Raw genomic sequence first — 23,992 nt, 5'->3', positions numbered from 1 at the left:
AATTCAGAACTTTCAGGGACTTGCGTGGCCCTCCCTAGAAATCTAATCTACCTGGAGAGGTTTTGGAGAATGTAATGAACGACGTGGAAAAATTGTTCATCGTGCAAAGTTATGCTGTAAAACTTGTTGCCCTGGGCGTCAGGCGATGTGAATTCCATGCCTTGCGACGTGTTGTTTTTGTTCATGTACTGGAGCTATCTACATAAAATTATAGAATTATGGTAATAAACGGAAACAACAACATAAAACTATAAACCAGACACCATAAACTTGACAATATGATTGCTAACAGAGTGTAGTATAGCACTAGACGGTAAGTCCAGTCCCTCTTATGTTCATCAACTAAACAGGGCTTTTCGTGGCCTAATAATTAGACCCTGACTGTAAACTTGATGTTTCATGGTTCGTGTCCCGTTGCTGCAAGAACTCTTTAGCACTTTGGGTATTGTAGTAGGATTGTCTACAGTCCTATATTACAGGGGACGCACGTCATTTACTCACAAAGGAAATTCTTTATCCCTTACTAAATCAGTACGGGACTCCTTTTAATCCCGTATTTCAACATACTGAAGGTATTATCATTATACAAAGGCCAATTTTGTTATTACCTTACCTTCCAGTGATATAAAGTTTGTAAAATTAGACGATTTAGTAATACAGAATCGCTCCCTTGATGTACTGAACCAATCTGCCTAACTGTGGCTACAGTACTAATATTTAAAAATTATGTTATTAGCGGCTGACATTAGCTGCAGCACATTTTTAAAGGTGGTCAGGAAAACGTTATATACAATTATGAGAGAATCAGCGTTATCGTAAGATAATTCTTTTAAACCTAAACAGAATTAAAAAACTACTCTACACATTTAATTAAAATCGAACTCTAAATCTATATAAACTTCTAATTAAGTTACGAAGATTTATTAATTTCTCTTAGTGATCGTGAACTGCTGAGTGTTGCAGTAAAAAGTACCCCTGGCGGATGTGGTGAGTACTAATTAATAATAATATAGGTCGGCAGGATAGATTGTGGTGCTACCAAAGCAGTCCCATATTTTTGGAAATAAATATTATCAACCCAAGGTTTTGGATGCGGTATAGGAGTAACGGATAAGTCCCTCTCAACCGCATGAGTTGACACCGAAAGCTGACTTTCTTCTAGTCTATCCGCTTAGAATTAAGGACCTTTATATGTTTGCTTAATAGGGACTCTGAACATACACACACGCTCCTGTTTATGTATATGGTCAGTAATTTATAAAATGTTTACTTTCCCGAAATTACTAAAGTAAAATATATTTTAGAGATATGTGCGCAAAGCTGCAACATAGAATTATTCATTTGAAGCATTATGGGATATATTTTGGACTGACTTCTTGCAATTTTAAGCATTTAGAGGGGTTCGTGAACTTGATTTTTAAGAATTAGAACTGGAGACAAAACAAAACTGAAACTTTTTTTGAGGTCTTATGCAGAATGTATTAACGTACATTATAGCTGTATGTATTACAACAACGTATACATTCGAGCAAGGGGTAAAGAACGACTTTATTACTTGAATTATTAGTAATACATTGAAATGATGATGTAAGACAATGATGAACACGTGTCGTAAAGTTAATTACTCTCTTTATTATGTCACGTAAGTAACATTACAACTATTATAATAGTTAATATGAATTCGAGTTATTGTGCATGAATATCATTGTTAATTGTGAAAAGTTATCAAGATTGTTGGTAATAATTACAAAGAATGCTGAAGTGTCCAGTGTTCATATGTTAAACATTAGATATATCAGTGGTATATTATAAGTAATACTAATGAAGTCGATCTTAAAATACAGTGGAGATGTCTGTAACACTAAAACGCTGAATCAACAAATCTACATCCGAGTTTATAACAAGCTCTGTGATTTGGTGAACCAAGCCTAACAACCTTAACTCTAGAGGAAGGTGATTCGGCAACAAAATAATTTTAGATAAAAACGTTAGTACTAAGCTAACTGGGTGAGACGTTTTTCTTTTCCACTGTTACAAAACCTCTAGGTATTTTACCGTTTATGGTGAGATAGTTTTGTTGTGGATCATTGACCCATCCAGAGGAGAATGAGGTTCAATCTCACTAGAGCGTTAAGTTCTTCCGTGTGTTTGTTGACCTTTGCTGCTACTTTTGTCCGACCACTTAACCTTATTTTTACAAGTTTTTTGCTGTTGTTTCTTTATTGTCGGGTAGGCTTTCTTTTCTTTACTATTGTTGTTATTCGTGTAAAATAATGCAAAGTCCAGTTCATTGGAGAAAAAGAAAACATTTTATTACTTATAGAAAGGTTTACTATTATCACGGTTCACGAACTAACAATAACCAGGCGATAGGCCTAATTTATAGATAACAGTTAATGGTTACTTGTTAAATTTACTTCTCGTATGTGTCGTATAGATGATAGAGTCTTAAAACTGTAAAGCATTGAATTAACCAACTCACTGTCTGTTTGAATAACTTCAACAACTCTCTGAGGTTTCTATTTTTAAAAATGCAAATATCTAGAAAATTGTAGATATCACGTTAAATCTAGACATCATCACTACATCTTACCAAAACACGCTGTAGTAAATTATACAACACATATAAATATTAAAAACATGCCCGATACTTTAAATAATTTTTGTAGTTGGGTGCTAATGATAATAACCATTGAACAAGATCGAAACTCTTGTATATGATGGAAACCGTGCATGCGCAGCATCCACGCTGTCACATTCTTGGTAGAAGGAAGATATAGGCATTGGTTGTATCTGTTGGTAGGCCAGAGAGTAAAGTAGTGTGAGAGTCGTATTTTTGTCTTTTCTTTCATAGTCTTTATTTTATTCTATAAAAAATATAGTTTGTTTTATAATAATTTTAGGTAGTGTGAGGAGGTGAAGGTAAAATTTTGAAATGGTGTTGCCATATCCTTTCACAAAAAACGAATAAAACGTGTTATTTATATTTTCATATGACTGAACCAGGGAATTATGCTTGAGTAAACATAGGTGATAAATCTTTGTTGTTTTTTAGGGGGGTAAAAGCATAATAACGTGAATTTTGTTTGGTTTGTAATGTTGATATAAAAATACTGAAGTATGACATTGTTGGTACTGCTTTTTCTTTTAGTTTCAGTATAACGTGTAGTTCGTGAAAACCAGTGACTTTATTACAGGTGCCTGTATTATTCTGTATAGATAATACCCACTCCACCCACGGGATATAGCTTTTTGTAATTGCTGCATCTTGAGTAAGAATGCATACGACAGCAGTGTCCTTCACTGGTAAAGCTGTTGATTATTAGACGTTATGGCTTCTTCTATGTTTAGTGAGAATGACCAGTATCGTAGGTAGCACTAGTCACTGTAGGTAAATCTGGCAATTTTTCTTAAGTGAGAGATGTTAGATTTAAACAGTACTACACAGGACCTCAAGTAAATTTATTGACGGTATATAACACAGATAAAAAGTGTGGGGCACATTGGGTTCTCCCCGACGATCATAGAAAGGAGGACATTCAAAGCTTCAGCAGGATAAAATTTAATAAAATGCCACATATGTACGTATTTCTAAATATTGTATCTGATGATGGATATGAAATAATTCCAAATACATCTCTGGATATGAAATACTATGTGTGTATGTATAGATATATAAAAGTACCAGTAGTAAGGTACAAGATAATTTTGAACTTATGGTCATGAATGATATTACCAAAAGTATTATGATTGTATTTATATGATGCAATGAATGCATCACTTCATTGCATGTGACATGTAGCTAGACATTAACTTGAGGAAAATATGAGTAAAAAGATATTTTAATTAGAAACAATATACAGCTAAAACGGTTCCAACTTATTCTAGTGAATTTAGGAAATTATTAAAATCAATAACTATCAAAATCACCTGGTAGTAGTGGCCCTGTTTTCCTTCAAAACTGATGAATCTGCTAGGTCTAACTCTGTAAATTTTCTAAATGGTTCCATACGATATGGTGGATGTGATACAAATTCATCGGTTGTTTCAATAAGAGACAAGAAATCGACTTTTTTCTTTATATATATTCAACATCATTACATGCTTAAAACGAGACTGAGACACCGTTAGACCTCAGGTGGACATTTATTCCCCTTAAAGTGCTGAACCGATGATCGATAGTTGCATTAGTTGCTGACATTATGAGAACTATTTCAGCCGATGTCACTACAGAATGGACGAGTTCTTTTTCATATTCACTAATAATCAAATATTTTTTCTACATTCTATTTTTTTCTGTAAGATTCACAGAAAAAAGATCTCAAGATGGTTCCTAATTCATACTTTCTGAACTCTGACATAAGAGTCTGATACATTTAGCAATTCTTGACCATATTCCTGTTTTTGAGCTACTTTAATAAGAAGCTGTTCACAGTGAACATATATTTTAAAATCGGCCTCTTCGAGGTTGTTGTTTAGATTAGATAGGTTGTTTTGCATTGAGCACAAAGCTACACAAAGGGCTATCTGTGCTCTGCCAGCTACGGGTATCAAAACCCAGTTTCTAGCGGTATAAATCCACAAACATGCTATTGCGGGACCCAGTCTACTCAAGGTTGTTGTTTAGATTAGATAGATTGTTTTGTATTAAGAAAAAATCTACAGAAAGAGCTATCTGTGGTCTGCCCACTACGGGTATCGCAACCCGGTTTCTAAGAGTATAAATTCGCAGACATACCACTGTGGCATTGGGGATCCAGTCTGCTCAGACCTATCACATATTGCTGTTATTATTTGGTTCAGAGTCTTAAAAACAATCTGTCAATAATAATAATCTGGTTAATTTGAGTATTTATGTTTTACGTTTCCATCCTTAAAATAAACTGGAAATGTTTTGTTTCGTTGACTGAATCTGTATTTTTTTGGCTTTGTGCTCACAGTAAAAAAGTTAAACCGTTCATTATTCCACACGCTTCACAGGATTTTCACGGTCATTTTTACTACAAACTGACCCTCGGCAGCAGATAAGTTTGTTTTTTTCTTTTGTAAATTGTTACTTAAATTATCCGCATGACGTAACAAACGTTAACTAAAGAAGTCAAACTACATCATTGAGATCAAACTCCTCTTATTCTTCCTTTCATGGCTCCACCTAATAGCTGAAACAGAAACCAATCCCATAATTCATTAAGGGTGACATAATTATTCAAAATATTCTGCAGTGCCTTAGCTTGCAAAGTCCATCTGATTGGACAAAGTAAATGGATTCCAATTCGTCTGTTCTCAGCTTCCTCACTTGTAGGCTTAAAATGAATTGTAGATTAGCATTACGTTTTGAAAAAAAAATTCAACTAGTTTTATTTCATATGCAGTGTCATTACTTTTATATGTTTTAGTGTATCTGAACATGCTTAAGTAAAAGTGTCCATCCATAGCAATGAGTATATAGATATTTTGATTCAGTTTTCTTTATTTTGGCTGAAACTCCATTCTTTTGATCAGCCATGTTATTACAACCATCGTAACACTAGCTTATACACTGACTCAAAGATTAATTCATACGGTGGATTACTATATCTTTGATAACATCTGTTATTGTTGCAGCATCAGTTTTCTCTAGTAAATGGAGTCCTGTGAAGTCTTGGTAAAAATACATTTCACTGTCTATTCATTTGACAAGTTGTTCTTCATTTGAAATATATATTGTATCATCAGCTAAAATACTAAATAATTGAGAATTGTGAACAGATAAAGAAATATTTCACGACATGTTTAGAGCAAGAAATTGCATCATCTCATTTTAAATTGTGCCACTTGTATACTTGTCACTACGTTTTCCAATCTGGAATGTCTTCAGATCTTAAGCAAAGTTTGCGTCATTTTCAGATTCTCCTTCCACACCATGGCAAACCTTGTCGAACTAAAAACAAATATTAAACAGTATTTTAGTAGAATTTTACGATTTGACTGGCGTTCTAATTCACTAAGATTTGATGCCATTTCTACTAAGCTTTTTTTGTGATTTCTGGGATTGTTAAAAGGAATTTTCTAATGTTTGTAACAATCATAAGTGAAATGTTTATTAAAAGTTTTATTATTCTGCACGGCTTGCTTCCAGTTGTAGTACCCAGAAAATATAAATGTAGGATCTATTACCTTCATCATATGCTTTAATCCATGTATGACAATTCACTATCATCAGACTTATCATAATGGAGCCACCCTCAAGTAGAGATTCAATCATCCTTGAACTATCTTTCTGACATATTGTTTGTCCCTGCCGCCATACTGTCTATATGAAAAATAAAATAGTTTAGGCTGGTGTGGCTGGATTACTGTTTTTAGGAAGCAGAATATCTAGATTTGCTGTTTCCAGGTCTTTCATCTTTTGTTTCTGTTGTAAGCCTATCAATAAGATGTGAAGTTCCATTTATACTGGATTATCGACAACTATCTTCTTCTATCTACTTTTGGTCCAGAAAGCTCTTCAGATTTGATATTATCTTCAGCTTGCTTTTAAGTCATAGGCCTAACTTTAAAAAAGTGACCTGTAGAAGGTTGGTTGTGACGTTTCTTGCGTTTAGGTTTTATTCTGTTGAATATCAAAAATTAAACATTAACTGTGATTAGATCTATTACAATCCTTTATTATTTTTTTAAAAATAAACTTGTCAGTTGCTATAAATTTAAATTTTCCACCATTTTATTAATTTTAAGTTTTAATTGTAAGAACTCTGAACAGGAACATGAAACCTACTTAATTTATGCATTAGATCTATTTATTAAAAAAAAAAAGGTCTAGGCCATTAAGCTTCATTTTAATAATATTGGTATTAGAGATTTTGAAACCCAATATTTCAATGATATTCTTATTCTAATTCTATATTAAAATCAAGTTAAGCCAAAGCTAGTAAATAATAACGTTAGTTTTTATACATGCTTACTAATTTTAGGGAAAATGTATTTAGTTTTTCTAGTTAGACGTTGCGAAAACTTTAGCCAAACTGTAATATATTGTACAAGTAGGCCTGTTATATCACGTTATAATAGAACTGTTTATATATAATCCTGTTATTACAGCATAATACCGCTGTGTACTCGTCTTGATTGTCATGACAACATTGGATATGAATAGCAAAAAGATTGTTTGACTCCAGTCATATTATCTTGCAACACAAAATGGGAGGGGTTATAAGTGAATGATTTTTGAAAAGTGAGAGGCAATATTGACATATTGTTTTAAAAGTGTGCGATGCCTATGTAAGATCATCGATGGTGTGGGCAGATGGTCTGTTTACGAGTCCAGTGGAAACCGACTTTATACAGTGTGCTAACCCACCAAGTATTTACACTGTGTTTGTTGATTTAAATATAGATTGTGCTCATTTTGTCTAACATATGTTTTAATCTTTCTGCTTAATCTTAGTCGGTTTAGTTAGACTCAAAAAATCACTTCGTAATTTATTCTGCCGATCTCCTTGTTGTAAAGGGTACCTTTTTGATGGTGAAAATCAGTTTATCCTGAGAATACCACACAGATATTTGTAAACAAACAGAAGCAACTATGTATTTTATCGTCTATGAAAGTTCACATTATGAGACTTTTTATTGGGTTTAATATCGGGATAACTAGTTTGTTTTTAGGGTTAAGGATTCTATCAGGATTAGCAGTGAGCTAATTATTATTATTATATTAATAATAATAATAATATAAAAATGTTAAGCTGAATATTAATACAAATATATAATATATTTTTGGTTGGTGTAACATTAACTTGATTAAGAAAATATGTGGATATTTTTTATATATATTTACATCTAGGCCTAACATAAAGACAAGTATGAGAACTCGAATTAATAATAATGTGATAACAAACAACGTAGCCATTTTACGCTACGTGGTTGAGTGTTCCCGAGTTTTATTTGAAGACGACTGCGTACCTTAAAACCGCACTAAAACTATAAGATACTCAATAAAAGTTAGTATCTTACTATTCCGCTTCAGGTCAGCGAGCTCATTATTGCAGCAATAAAGCTTAGAAGTAGCGATACTTGGCTAAGCAGTATCCGTTGGGATGCTAATTACTTCCAAATTTAATTTTTCTATCGTTACTCTTTTTTTTTTTTCTTTTTTTTTTACGATAAGTTATTTTGTATCATCCAGTTTCTGTAAATGTTTCTAAATGTTATTCTGACCAGGCTTTACGAAAGTTGCTTTTGTCAGCTCTGTTTATTGCGTAGTAACCTGAATTTCAGCTCTATAGAGATATAAATTACTTAGTTATGAACCAACCCGTGCTTACAAAGAAGAACGAGCTTTTCTACTGTTGATGTCTAGTCAGTCCTACATTCGATGATTAGAGATATTATTTCACAGTTTCACACGCATCGGTGGCAGTCATTCGAATGATTAACATTGGTATCTTATTTGGATACATTCCAAGATGATTAGTTACCGGTTAGTGACCTCCTGCCAACGGTCTGTTCATTCGGGCCTTTTTGCCCTCCCTCTTCCCGTCTATTTAACGTATCGTAGAATCATATCCATTGCGGAAGTAGTGTATCGTTTACGCTGGGAAAGAAACTTGTGTGTCGCAGGGCGTTGTTTTTTCCGTAAGCTGATCACCTTTCTAGTTCAGTGATGACTGTAAAGGCCATTCTTTATTGTTGTTATCCAGTCCTCTGGAAAAACGGCCTTTGTATCTCTAGTTTAATTGCATTGAGGGGGTGTTTTCAGAAAGAAATTAACAGCAATATATGTTAATTTAACTCTTTGGTTCTTAGTTCTACTAAAACCTGCTAGTCGAAAAACTGTATACTCGTCATGTGTGGAGTCTGTGGAAGGTGAAGAACCTTAGTGAAATAACTTCAAACGATATTGATAGTTGAAAACTACTTACACGGAGTGTGGCCATCAAATAAATTACTTTACGCGTTTTATTTACACACAATAATATATTAAACAAATTTCCTTAATCGAGCTTATGTAGCACTTTAAATAATGACATAAAGATATATTGAAATAATTGTGCTATTGTCCTAAGTAATTTAAATGCATTATTAAGTTCTACCTATTTTCAGGAATGTCTGTTTTGCAAGTTTGCAGTCAGAGAGGTTCTCGCACTGTCATTAGCAGTAGCTACAAAAGGGAGAGGTTTAAAATTGTTAGAAATAATATTTTATAGTATTTTAGAGCACGTAATTAAGTTCATTTTCCTGTAGTAATCATGCCCCCGACCCCCAATTTTATGTACACTACATTCTTGTTTGGCTTGACGATTATAGGTGTTGTTGACGCTTGAACGAGAAATGTACCGTGAAATTTCTTTTACAAGACCATCCCTAATAGGACCGCGTTGCAGCTGTATTATAATCAAAGAAGTGAGTTGTTTCTTAACAGGACGAAGAGGAACCACAAGGTTCCTGAACACCCCGGTTGGAGAGAGAACTCTTCTGATTTCTCTCTCTCTAAACTGAACCCCTGTCACGTTAGTTTAGTTTAGTTTAGTTTAGTTTCTTAACAAACACTAACTTTTAATGTACACAGTCTGATTAGTGTTCCACATAAAACAATAAACAACATTCAACAAAACTTAATTCTAAGTATCGATCGTTACTTGTATTTTTTTTATTTCATCTCTGGTCGCAAGACAGGTAGAATATTTGGTACCTATCTTGTGAAAGTGGGTTTTTTCGGGGTCCTCTTCTTTCTCCCCATAGTAAATTCTGAGACACATGGATTTATCTCTCCCAATTGTGGCATTGGATCCACTGCTCCCAGGATCCTGATCGCGAGAAGTTTGTCGAATGTTTGTCTCCCTGCTTCGTTTCTTCATTTTCAACTTCACGTCATCGGCTTTGATCGTGTTTTCTTCGTTGCCTTGGATCCAACCGGACCTTTCTTTGTAACACTCATTATTTCAAACACCAACAAATTAGAGTAGAAACAACCTCCAGTATCATTTTGCGAATCACAACTAGAACAATTAGAATTCCACAGCGAATGTGCCGAAGGAGGATATTAATATTCTTGATCACCCCAGTTGAAGACAGTAGACTTTTCTTTCAAAACTAAACTCCTGTCACGAAATTTTTTAAGACAATATTGTAAATTCTCGAATAACAATATATCACATAAACACTAAACTTTTAGTTATGTAATGAAAAAAAGATTGTAATTACATTTTGTCCCCGCATGGCCAGGTGGTTAAGGCACTCGACTCGTAATCCTAGGGTCGAGGGTTCGAATCCCCGTCACACCAAACATGCTCGCCCTTTTAGCCGTGGGGGGCGGTATAATGTTACGGTCAGTCCCACTATTCGTTGGTAAAAGAGTAGTCCAAGAGTTGGCGGTGAATGGTGATGACTAGCTGCCTTACACTGCTAAATTAGGGACGGCTAGCGCAGATAGACCTCGTGTAGTTTTGCGCGAAATTCAAAACCATTTTAAACCACTTTTCCTTTTTTAATATGCGATGTAACATTCATTACAGAACAACCATTGATAATTGAGAATATTTTAATTTTCATATCACTGTCATTTCAAAAATAGAAAGGACTTTTAAAATAGAATGTCATTCTATACCCACACGTACACACAAGTATAAATTAAAAATAGTATTTGGGGAGCTCTACAAAATATTAACAGTAGCAATCATAACGCGGCCCTGTCAGAAATGATTCCGTTTTTGAATTTTCACGGCATGGAGCGTTGTTAACGACAAACGTTTTTCTTGCATTTGCAGATACTGCAAAATTTAACTTGGGATACTTTTGGGGTAAGTATGTCCTAGCTTGTGTGAGAAAGATACCTGGATATTAAGTTCTTTGAACACTGAAAGAACTATCGTAGTTTCACAAGTGAGACTGACTACTGAAGAAAGAAAAGGAGAAACTGATTTTTATTTTAATTTATGCCAGAAGGGTGTGGTTATTGTGCCAACTTTGCTACCAATGGGATTTTTACTGCCACTTGGTGAGCTGATTACTCTGCTTCAGCAGCCCCCATTTATTTGAAGCCCCTCTCACCAGCGGTATGCCTGAAGACTTATAACTATAAAAATCGTGTTTTGATACCAGTAGCGAGCAAAGAACAGAAAGCCTATTGTTTAGCTTTGCCCTCGGTTATAAACAACAACAATTTATGTGAGTCAATGTAGTTGTTAAATGTTAATTCAAGTCATCTTACTAAAATTTAGTATCTTTTTCTTGTCCTATATGTTGCTGCAAACTTCTAAGAAATTTAAATATTTCTCTTTATATATATTTTAAAATATAAATATTGTCTTTTTAATTATGAGATTGTTATAAATTAACGATCGATCTCACATTTCGTTGGCAAATATAACCTAAAAGTTGGCGGTCTATGTTGTTGAAAATTCAACAAAAGTCTCAATATAGAAAGATATACTTTTAATCACGTGACTCTACTGCTGATGCTAAGCCTATCAAAAGGGTTGTTTTATACTGGCAGCAACCACACTTTCTTTTTTCTTTTCTTTTTTTGTAGAGATTATAAAGCTAATTATTCGAGTACAACAATGCAGTGATTTATCAGAAAGGGTAGAATTTCTACCCTTCAGCCATAAATAAACATTTAGATGACATAAACATTAAGATATAATAGCTAATAAAACTTTTAAGTGTTTAATAGTTAATAAGATTTGTAAGTATATTTTTTGTAACAGTATTATGAAAATTCTCGGCGAAAAGATTTTAAAAGCACAGGCCGAGTCTGTGATGCCACTGTACAAATTATTATCGCTTCCATTTTCCTAAAGCCTAAGATATATAATAAAATGACATACATTTTGATAGTCGTTATAATTGCTGTTGTGCTCTGACACACTACTTTCTAAGATGGACTGGGATTTGTTCTCTGTGTATGTGTGCTTGTGACTGTAACATTCGTGCTTATTATCTGACTGGTGTCGTAACCTCCCGTTACTGCTATAACAAGTCGTATCTTGAAAAGGAATACCATGGGACCATCCATAGTCTCCCTTGAAACTAATATAAAGTCGTATTTTAAAAAGAAACGCCAATAGATGTTTTGTTTTAATCTCTTTTTAAAAGGCCCGGTATGGTCAGATGGTTAAGGCACTAGACTCGTACTCTGAGGGTTGCGGGTTCGAATCCCCGTCACACCAAACATGCTCTCCTTTTCAGCCGTGGGGACGTTATAATGTTACGATCAATCCCACTATTCTATTATAAAAGAGTAGCCCAAGAGGTGACGACTAGCTGCCTTCCCTCTAGTCTTATACTGCTAAATAAGGGACGGCTAACGCAGACAGCCCTCGTGTAGCTTTGCGCGAAATTAAAAATAAGCTAAACCCTTTTTAAAATGTTTTAACCTAGTATTATTATTAATATGACTTATCCTAAGACTTAGCCAGATATTAATAATTATGAAGACTGTTTGATAGCACAAAAGTCTTGAAGATGATTTGAGAGCGAAACTCTTCAACAAGAAATGGTGTGCTATATAATTATTGTAACTTCGTAAGTACTTTAGAAGTAAAACTCAAAAATCATACGAGTTGTTGAACTCGATTTCTTAGTGGAAGATTCGTGATAGTCTTTGCACAAAGGTTCTCAGCGACTTAGGCGCACTATATTTTTACGGATGTATATATAAGCTGAAAATAATGAAATTGGAACCCATTTAAACCAATTTTGTCACTGAAATTTATGATAATCGTGGTGGTTTTGTGACGTATCTGAAACTAACTGTCGGCTTTAATGCTCACTGGCTGTGAAATAAATGGAAAATTACTTTTAAAACACGAGTTTACATCTTATCCCATTATAAAATGCGTTTGTTTTTTAAAGTTAAATAACATATCAACACATTTTTTATGCTACTAGTTCTTACTGAGCTACCTATATTTTTTCTTGAACTTATTGTATAGGTGTTGAAAGAACTTTATATCCACAAATTACATACGTTTAATCGTAATCGACCGGCAAACTACAGAGCAGTCAACAGTATTTAATAAAAATTGCATTGTATTATGTGACCTGTTACGCTTAGCTAGAAGAAGGCATACGACCGTAAAACTACGTATCCTGACTGCTGGAAATTATAAATGTTTTACACACACACGTAAATTCGTGCAGAAATGGGACCTCTGGTGTTACCTGAAGTTCTCGGAGTCTTTTTCCTTTTGCTTCCTAGTTCACTTTTGAAACGCCTTCAATCTTTTAATGGGTCTGTGTTTTATGTATGATCGTAATGACTTTGTGGGAGGTCTCGAAGTTTTAAAGTGTGTTCCTCTTTCTCCTTCTGCCACGTTTATGGGTATCGAATCTTGAAAAGTAGATTTAATAGCAAGTATACAAACATTTTAGTGACTTACATAAAAGTCGAGTGTTTATTGAAAAAAAAAAAAAAAGATAGTTGACATCTTTAGACTAAAATATTGGGGGTGGTCGTTCGACCCTTCGATCTCTTGGGCTACGTCCTTGCAATAAACTAAGGACACGGGGTTGGATTGTTTGTTTTTAAACAAAGAAATGTTCAAGGAGCTCTGTACTGCATTTACCAAAGGGATTGAAACAATAATCTTAGTGTTATAAACCCTCGTGCGTACTGCTGAGAAAACAGTAAACAGGTATTAGATGGACCTAGTTTGCGACGATGTGCATTTTAAATTTTGTTTCTCAAAAGTTCCACTCATCTAGCAGTTAGGAACAAAAGGTGTAACGTCATACCTTTTGTTTTTCTCTTAGTGTTGTGAGAGCTATAATTAATGTATGAAAATATGAGAGCTAAATGACCTTCTAAACGGCTTGAAAAACCGAAACAAGTTTTCTTCTGTTTCCACATGATATCCAACCAAGTAAGTTTATTACTGGTGAAATAAATCAGTCAGCTCTAAAGCCTTCCTAATGATTCACCAACGTTTTATTGAAATAGACATTTTGCAGACTACAACAACGGTTATAGTGTGAACACGTTTACTCTGTTACAACTGTTGTTGTATCAAACGGTTTATATAAATAGTATTCCGACCAATGCTATGTTTTTGATATCCCAGCCGTCCTAAAGGGCTATGGATTAAGCAAAACGCGTCGTTGACAATGGATATGATGAATTTAGTGTGTTTTGAATAATATAATTTTATGCTATTCTAATTTTTGAAAATCCTTACGGGGTTAGCTTAAGAATATAGAGTTAAAGAGTAATTAGAAGTATAATTAAGTTATTCATATGTCTTTAATCTTGTTATCATTTTATGAAACAAAACATCATGAAAGAAGTTAAAAGTAAATAGGTCTGGACACAGGGGACTATTTAACATAAACTTGGTTGAAGAGAGTGCCTAAATTTAAATGAAGTGTTGAGACTGTCATTTGTGAGACATGGTTAACTTGAATTTTAAACTGCATTAAAAAAAAAAAAAACGTGAGACATCAGCTAAAGGGTGGGGAATGAACTGCTTACGAGGGTTTCTTTTGATATGTTTTAGGCTAAGCTACTTTAAACGACGTTATATATTAGACGAGTTCGGTTTTTTGTTTTAGAATTTGATACTCGCAAATATTCTGCTAAATAGATTTATGAAAATAAATTATATTTGTCTATAACAGTGGTCAGATAATTAAAGGATAATTGGAATTTAACCAGTATAAAAAGCCACTGGTTGTGACGTCACACGTGATTTCTCGAATTATGAGAAGTAATAAAAGCCAAACTGCATTTATCCGGATCGAATAGTTCAATTACTGTCTGCACATTATGATTTTAGTTACAGGGATGCAAGAGGGGGAGATACCGTGAAACCTTGTGAGTGTAATGAGTGTTGGTATAATAAGCCTGAAGTAAAAATATATTATGGGATCACCTAGCGTAAAGTCAAAATCAAGGCTAATGATAAAGATAAATTAAATAACAAAATTATCCCAAGCTTCATGCAAATATTTTATGAAATCAAACTACATTTTTATTGTAAATTAGACACGTAATACAGTTGTTGTTCTTCTTTCCCCCAGTTGAAATCAGAAAATAAATAGTTTGTATTGAATTTTACGTAAAGCTACACGAGGGCTATCTGCGCTAACCGAAACTAGTCATCATCACTCACCGCTAACTCTTGGGTTACTCTTTTATCAACGGATAGTGAGATTAACTGTTACATTGTTACGCCGCCACGGCTGAAAGGGCAAGCATGTTTGGTGTGACTTGGATTCGAACCCCCGACGCTCGGATTACGAGTCGAGTGCCTTAACCACCTGGCCGTGCTGGGCCAAGAAGAAATATATTTTTAGGTATCATGGAATATACTTAGCATGATCCGCAGCCCAACAAGATGGCCACTATGCCACGCCCAGCACACATTGTAAAAAAATAGTATATTTTTTGGTATTCAAACATAGATATAAAACACATTAAAACAACATTGATCATGCTAAGTATATTCCATGATACCTAAAAATATATTTCTTCTTGGCCTTAGAAGGATCTAAATACGTTCCGCATGTTAACGAAGTGATGGTCAATTCCGTTCCAAAGTTACAAAGCCCTTGTGACGGCTGGTGCTACTGGCTGATCACCTTACAGAATTAAAGTCATTGTACTCAAGTCGTGCGTATTACTTGTTGTTCATATTGAAAAAATTCGAATCCCTTTTCCAGTAACAAATTTTTACTCAAAATAAAAAAAAAGAAACAAATGGTGATAGAAACACTGATAAGTAATATTTAAATTTGTTTAGGTTCCCTCCCCCAAAAAACAAAACTTAAACAGTGAGGATGAAGACTTATAACTCTAGAAGTCCAGTTTCGATACCCTTAGCTGGGATAAACAGATACATTGTTGTGTATGTTTGTGTTTAATAATATACTAAAATAATAATAATAATCATAAAAGTTACTAAGCGTTGTTAAATAAGCTTTTCTTTCTTTCTTTTTTAACCATCTCAGAACTTTCATCTCTACAAATTATAAAGAAAAGGAAAACAACGACCTGAAGATGTCATAGCGTATGGTCTTATTGTTAATTTTGTACTTGGCTTGCACAGTTCTAATCCACACACATCTGCCTACCACCTGTTACTTTTCGGAATCGAACGTTGTAGAACAAGGTATTCGTTGTCTTTGCCTTGTGCATTTTTGCCTGGAGTTAGAAAAATATTTGCTGCTAGGATACCAGTGAACAGCGGTGTAGGGAAGTACTTTGTTACTTATAGAATTGAGTGGGATGCACGTAAATGGTTGAAACAGTTGTGCTTTCAGATGGTGGTCTTATGGTAAACTGTATATATATATATTTTTCTTTCGAGAAATAATTTATTTTGCTGTTTAGCGAATAAGTTTATATATAATTTGGGTTCTTGTCTTCGGCTGGCATGTAAATATAAAACAACCAGATGGTATTTCGTACTTTCGATGTGAACGACAACTTGTACGACACATCGGCAGGTCAGAGTCCTCTTAACTACAGGATAACAACTAGTTGTTGGCCTCGAAGTTCATATACATAGCTATCCCTAATTATGAATTGCTGATCAGAGGGATAACAACTAGTTGACAGTACTTGTCAAATGATAAATTCGGTATCATAGGCCTACATTGACCTAATGAAGATCTTTATTAACAAATCAGGACGTATATTAGCACGCCGGAATCTGGATCTTAGGGTTCTTGTTTGCTTCCTCTTCACACGAGATCGCGCTCTATACTTTGAAACTATGAGTGAACTATACTAATGACAGTTATCTCTTACTTTTTGATAAGACCAATGGCTTCTGTTAATAGCTACCCTCCCTGTACTGTATCCGCTAAAAATTAGGAATTTCAATAACCCCTGATTTTAACGTTGTAATTTAAAACAGGGGGACATCAGCAGTAAGCTTTAAGCTTATAACGCTAAAATTTAGGGTTCACTCTCTACCACAGTCACACACAGATAATTTATTATGCAGTCTTTTGCTATGGACAAAGATACACTCCACGTATCGGTGAAGTGGTTCAGCTAATATTATACAGGGTGTTTTGAACTTATGTGATGCATCACAAACATAAACCACTACAAGACAGTAACAGTTATGAACGTACGTTTAGTGGCGGATGAAGGGCACATAGGCCAGGTGTTTGCCACACATCATTTGCCATAAGTTCACCTCTACCTCTGTTCCGTTTATTGCCCTCAAGCTGGCGAATCGATATTCGGTTTCTATCCGTGTGTTGACTGGGTATCACAATGATTCGTTCACATGGTGTTCACTGATCAGTTAGCTGTAGACAGTAATCCCAAAGAAAAAAAGTTTGACGACCGTGCCGCCTAGGGGATAGGCCCACATCTTGTGTCCTAACTCTTGAAACTATCGAAATCACTCATGTTGGAACTCCTAGTTGGTGGATCTTTCATAAAAACTCTACTATATTTTCTTTGCTAGCCACATGACGCACAAGCCTTTTCTGTCGCTGTGTTTGTGCATGACGTAATTTGTGACCATGTCTGTGTTAAATATGATAAAACCTAGACAAATATTCCTTCATCTACCACAAACTTAAGGTCTTAACTTTAACTGTGCTGTCGCAGTTTACGTTTTTAATACTTCGCATAATTTTCGGACACCCTCTAGCAGTAAACATTTTACGCTGTCTTCAAACGAATTTGCTACAATTCAGGGATCGATCCCTGCCATAGACACAGTGCAGATAGCACATTGTGTGACCAGTAAAGTAGCGCAAGCCCAGATAGCCCTCAATTAGCTTTGCGCGAAATTCAAAACAAACAGATGAGTAAAGCTGTTTTTTTTTTAATTTTGCGCAAACTTACACGAGATCAATCTGTTATAGCCGTCCCTAATTTAGCAGTGAAAGACTAGAGGGAAGGCAGCTATTCATCACAACTTGCCGCCAACTCTTGAGCTACTTTTATCAGCGAATAGTAGAATTGATCGAAACTTTATAACGCCCCCCCCCCGGCTGAAAGGGTGAGCATGTTTGGTATGACGGAGATTCGAACCCGAGACCCTCAGATTGCGAGTGGAACGGCCTAACCAGCTGTCCATGCCAGGCAAACAAGTAAAGCAACATTCGAAGTACAGATGAGGCAGTACCACTAATTATGAATTGCATAAATGTAGTACTAACCATTTTATGTTATACGTGACAGTACATGCCAAAAGTATGGTTTCGATCCCTGCAGTGGACGCAGTGCAGGCAACGCATTGTGTAGTTTTGCGGTAAAACTAAAATAAAGCAAAACATTAACTCCTTTCGAAGAATTAAAAAAATCAAAGAGAAAATACGTGTATTAAAATTATAATTAATTTGTCCAACGTCAAAAATATGGGTAATAGTCTCATATAAGATAGCATAATAAGCCAGTTTCCATAAGTTGGTCATTTTTAAGATTAAACAAAAATGCCTCTTCTCACGAATCTGCTGTTAAGCGAAGTGATATGAATGATTTATGGAAAGGTGAAAATATTTTTGGTATTTATTATTTGTAATGTTAAAATACAACGACTTTAGATTTAAAACACTTTCACCAAGACTTTCTTAAATTTGGTTTGTAACCACCGCAAACTCTCGGGATACACTAATCAAATAGTGGGATATGACCGTCACTACCATGGAGCAATCTATGACCCTAAAGTACGGATTACTTTTTCGTCAGCGGGACGCGAACCACGAAATCTATATCCATAATTCTAATATGTTAGCCTCTAGGCCACATCTGGTTCTGTTCATAAGCTATGCCATTTTGAAGCTGTAATATATATCTTGGAGGTTCTGATTTTCAGCGACAGTATTTTTATCTAGTATTGTCGTAGTTAACTGTGAAAACTTTTCTAGTGCTACGAATTAAGATATACCAAAACTTTCCTTGGTAGAATAAGAGATTAGCGCAAAACTACATAATGGTATGTCCTGTGATTTGTTCACCGATGGGAATCAAACCCCGAACTTGAGCATTGTAAGTCCGGTTACTTATCACTGACCAGAGACATTTTTTTTCTCAAAATTTTATTTTTTCAGATGTACGCAGTTTTAAGACGTAACTTTGATCAAAAAAGTCGCAAAATTCCTTTCGCTGTAGCTACCTATTGTTCCAAGTCACTCATTTAAGTCTTTGTCTTCCTGTTTAAGAGGTTTATGCAGTTGTACATACTGTATGTAAAATCAGACAGTGGCCTTTGCCGTTAGCAAGTTAAGCCTTGAGGTTATAACTTCCCTAATGTTCCAGTGTAAATGACCAACAGGCACGTGGATAATGCGTTGTCATTTCGTGTATAAGATGGTATTTTTTCTCACTTTGGTTAGTCGTTTCATTCAAAGATTTATATACAGTGCGGATTTAAGGTTTTATGGGCCCTATATTCCATCTAATATTACATAGAATAAAATTAATAATAGGCTCCATTAAAACCATGGGCCCTGAGTCTCCTCTAGCTCGTGCCTAAATACGCCACTCTTTATACCGCTAATAAATCGTGTACTCCATCTTCATATCATTGAAAAGTGTTTACAATAGTTACTCACTAAGTTTCTTATGTATTGTTTAAAACAACAACAATATTGATATGATAGTTTCAAATACCTTCTATTCATAGGATGTTTTTTTATATATCTTTGTCATTTTAGCATTGGCACTATCACCTCCAACATTTTTATGTGTAATATTATTATCAGTCGTGTGTTTTATACTGAATTTATATTTTAATTATCTTTACCTGTGATCTAGTTACTACGACATTATTCCTTCTGCCATTTTTTACTGTTACATTATCACCTCTGTTATGTTTCTCTGACATTGTTGCTTAAGCCTTCTTTTACTCTGTTAGATATACTTCCATACAGCCCCCAAAAGTGTTCTGTTTCAAGAGTAAATAAAACCAAAATTAAGATTAACAAATATTTTTATTTATTTATTTTGAAGTTCGTATGTCGTGTTGTATTGTAGTGTACGGAGTGTATAATTCTTCTCGTGTTTCATGGCATGTGCACGTTTTACTGACGTCACGACAGTAAAAACTGCAACGTTAAGCGACGCTCATGTGACGTCATTTTAATGTCTACTGACTGATTTACTGACAGACCACACACTAATATATAGTGGTGTGAATGGTTAAAACAGGTGACTCTTCTAGGTAGCCTTCGACTCCTTTCAGGGAAATTATTAGTTCTGCCATTTTACCCTGACATTTTGTACCATTTTTACTAAGACATTATTATTTCTGCCGTTTTACTAGGGCATTATTCTGTCATTTTACTAAGACCTTATTCTGCCATTATTACCGCGAATACAGTTTATAGTAAGTGTTATATGGAGTATAAGAAATGATTCTTTCAGGGCATTGTTTTCCCCCATATTTTTATAAATAGATGCTTTATTACCTACAATATATAGGTGGCGTGAATAATAGTCCTTGCTATCAAAAAGTTTACCCTTTAAAAAAATGTCACCTACATTCGAGATCATTCACTGCTAAACGAAAAAAGTTCTAATTGTATATAAAGATATATACACAAATATGTATGTACATGGATAAATATTTAGAAACAAGCATTGCATTCGTATAGCAAACACATACCGTTTGCGGGGACATAACGGAAAAGTACTTGGCTTGTTTTTGTAATATTATTTAAAAACAACAACAGTCGTGTTGCTCACGTCTAAACCTTACTGTGGGAACAAAACCTGCACGACTTGCTTCAAAACGGTTTCTCGCTAGGTGGCGCTTCATTCTTGCTTGTCTGGTTATTGTACTTGGCTATCATTCTCTCTTGTGCATGAAGTGAGTTGGGTCACGGACTATCCGCTAGGTGGGATGTTGAGTAGTACAGAGCGATATTCTGTTTAGAATACATTTTGTAGCGCATTGTCGTGCGTGTGGTGAGGAATGTTTAACGTCGTTGAGTTCTTTCTGTGCTTCGCGTAGTGTCCTTAGTGTAGCAACGCCGGTTCGTAGCCACGACAAATATTACCGTGCCAATTTCGAACGGGAACGTCGGTGGAAGGTGAGTGGACGAAGAGCGAGAGTCATATCGGGGCCGGGAGTGTACAGAGTATCCGTTTTCCCATGTTTGTTTAGATGGCCCAACCAGTCGTAACGAGTGTCTAAATAGAACAAAGTACATCCGCAAAACTATGGGTAAGGTGGGTTGTTTTTGACTTCCCAGATCTTTCAAAATTTTCTTGATCAACACGCATGCTCCACGCAGTGTAATTGTATAGTACCAGTCTGCCATTCTTGAAATGTAACGTAGAGGCTCTTTTCATTTCTAGCCTGTTATACTAATCGTACCAACTGTCGTATAGTTTAATGTCTTACCACGAATCTTGTTAGCTTGAAGTTGTACACCGTTCCTAAAAGTAAAACGTTGTACTTAGTAATTCCTATGTTGTACATCTTCTAAATACAATTACTTAAGCACAATTTCAATTTAAGACAATAGGAGCAGTGCGTAGTTTTAGACTTTTTTTTTTATATGTATCTTTAAATTACTGACATATTTTTATATCATTTTCTACCGGTTCGATCCACGGATTGTATCGAATAACTTTATATTTTTGCTGTTACAACAGCCAGTATAAAGAACTCGAGATAAAAATTGGATTAAATTTATCAGAGGTATCATTAGCAATAATGGTTGGTATTAATTTATATTACAATGATGATATATTTAGTTTTATTTGACTCGTACACTGTTGAGACTTAAGGACCGTGAGAATGTAACCAGTGAAATTGTGGTTCCACGAAACGCACGTGAATAGCTTAGATAAAGGTGTATGAGTGTTTGTATAAAGTGGGTTCCATATGGACCCCATCGGCTGTTCTTTTAGTGTTTGTATAAAGTGGGTTCCATATGGACCCCATCGGCTGTTCTTTTAGTTTAAAGGTTAACTACCAACTTACACCTCTAACGTAAGCTTGAAGCGAATCTACCCAGAAATATTGAAACTTCGAAATGAAGGAAAAGCCCATAATTGCTTTCTTTTTATTAAGTCTTGTTGCAAGCCCAAGAAAAAGTCATGCTCCCAGAAATCTAGGTCAGATCACAAGTGCTGCCGGAAGGCATCAGCCGCGTGGAAGTAAACCTGAAGAACAAGTTGAGTTGCTAAGCGTGCTAGCATTGTTATTGTCGCTTTCGCCTAGGTACGTGTAATGTATCTGTTTCGAACTGGTTACGGTGCTCGTCTTGATCGTTTCAGTTCGTAACGCTAAGATGTCCAACCATACGTTGTAAGGAGAAGCTTTTCCAGGCGGTTTGATTGGTTCGATGACCTCCAGAGTGAGTTATTTTGTTAACTGACAAGAAAGAGATATATCGGTTGCGAGTTATGCGAACTGTTAATACTTCTATGGACTACATATTCAGAAGGTGCACGAGTTTAAAAAGTAACATTGTATAAGGGTGGTACCGTGATATTTTTCATATAGAAATATCCCTAACACTAACAGGACCGCGTTATGATTGCCTCTTATTTTAACTATGCCTTCTTGTTCCATTAGAGTCACATTAATAATGTTTTTTTGGGGAACTTTTTTTTCAGATAGCTTTAACAATGTTCAAATAATAATAGACGTTAAACTTAGGTATTTTAATATAATGGAATGTAGGTTATTTAATGTTGACATTTAAGACCAAATTTTTGCTTTTTTGATAACAGATAATATTCGTTAGAGAATATCCATTGTTCCTTGTGAACATAACTTAATGTCATGTCAAAATTAAAAAAGATATCTAATATTCAATGGTATTTGTGTATTTATGTATAATTACTCGTTTTTTAAATGAATAATAATAATATTACCAGATGCAATAATAATGTAGTCATGTTAGAGATATTCCCTGAAGGAAAATTTTACGGTACCTTTCTATCTGAGTAAAAATAGATTCGTGCCATGTTTCTCGGGCTGCAATAAAACCTGTTTTTATGACGTACTTGTTGAAGTTACTTGTTTGTTAGTTAACTTATGTTTGACGCGTAGAGAAACTAGTACTTTTTCTATTATTATTGCCATTGTAAAATCTCATTAGGCTTAACTAATTATGAGGTCAGACACATCCTATCAGGGTTTAGGAAGACATGTTAGGCTTAGCTATCATCTTGGTATAAAGGTATTTCATAGTTTGACATGTTGATTTCCTCTACGTACTTTGTGTCACATAGTCGAGGAAGTTATGTATATAATTTTATTTCGTAATTTTAAATTTTTGTTATTTCTTGGAAAACAGAAGTTATAGATCCTCTTTATTGTGTGCGCTGTCATGGTTAACAAGTGTTTATATCCATAACACTCGGTCTTCATGTCTGTCTTGTAATACCTTTACGTGTACGTGGTTCTCACTGTAGTTGGTGTGGAATGAACTACGTAATGCCAGTGGGTGTAAACAGTTTTGTTGATATTTTAATCAAACATGTCGTCATGATTACAACTCAAATGAATGCTAATTACACGTGAATATTGCCGAATATGTTGACAAGAGTTTTATTGTTAAACGTGTGTTTAACTTGACATCAGGCTGTATTTTAATGTTGATCTCTGTTTTAAACATTACATTTTCATTTTATTTTTATTTGTCAATCCTTTGTTCAACATTTTTATTGTTAATCTCCGTTTTCAAAACAATGCCAAATAAAATGTATTACAATGTACACATTTAGTGTTTGATTAATGCAAGAGTGGGTGTGGATGGGGGGACGTAGTGGTGTGGCATCATGAAACCTTGTATGTATGTATGTATAGCCGAAAATAAGGTCACTGGGTCAACCCTACTGCTTCTGTTATCCTTTTGAAGTCCTTCGTTTTATGTTTGGAATTTCCCAGTTAAGGCCGTGACAATAAAAGTAACAGTGGCGACCTAGATTTCCCATGAGGTTGATGGAATATACATGAAAAACGAGAGTCTGCATCATTGTTTAAATCTGTATTTCACGCGTGTCCAATTACCACCAGGTGTCTCGAAAATTTCCCAGCGCCATCTTCAATAGTGTTGCCGTTAAATTAGTACTACCATAAATTAA

At 34.9% G+C, this 23,992-nt stretch overlaps 1 protein-coding gene across 6 annotated transcripts in view; it reads left to right on the top strand.

Moving 5' to 3' along the window:
- The window catches only part of LOC143238939 (uncharacterized), a 101,266-nt gene that overhangs the window by 12,735 nt on the left and 64,539 nt on the right, over positions 1-23,992 (top strand). For 3 of the 6 annotated variants that reach the window (XM_076479598.1, XM_076479595.1, XM_076479600.1), the window contains exon 1: positions 20,737-21,113. The exons of 1 other annotated variant lie outside the window; for it this stretch is intronic. The gene's annotated coding sequence lies outside the window, so the exon portion shown is untranslated. Of the gene's footprint in view, positions 1-20,736; positions 21,119-22,093; positions 22,255-23,992 lie in introns of those variants that run through there. 2 more of the 6 variants (XM_076479596.1, XM_076479597.1) reach the window with 2 other exon arrangements.

Source organism: Tachypleus tridentatus, chromosome 13, assembly GCF_004210375.1.
Source record: "Tachypleus tridentatus isolate NWPU-2018 chromosome 13, ASM421037v1, whole genome shotgun sequence".
Classification (NCBI taxonomy): domain Eukaryota; kingdom Metazoa; phylum Arthropoda; class Merostomata; order Xiphosura; family Limulidae; genus Tachypleus; species Tachypleus tridentatus.
The sequence above is the reverse complement of the archived record's forward strand: the minus strand, read 5'-3'. Positions and strand labels throughout refer to the sequence as shown.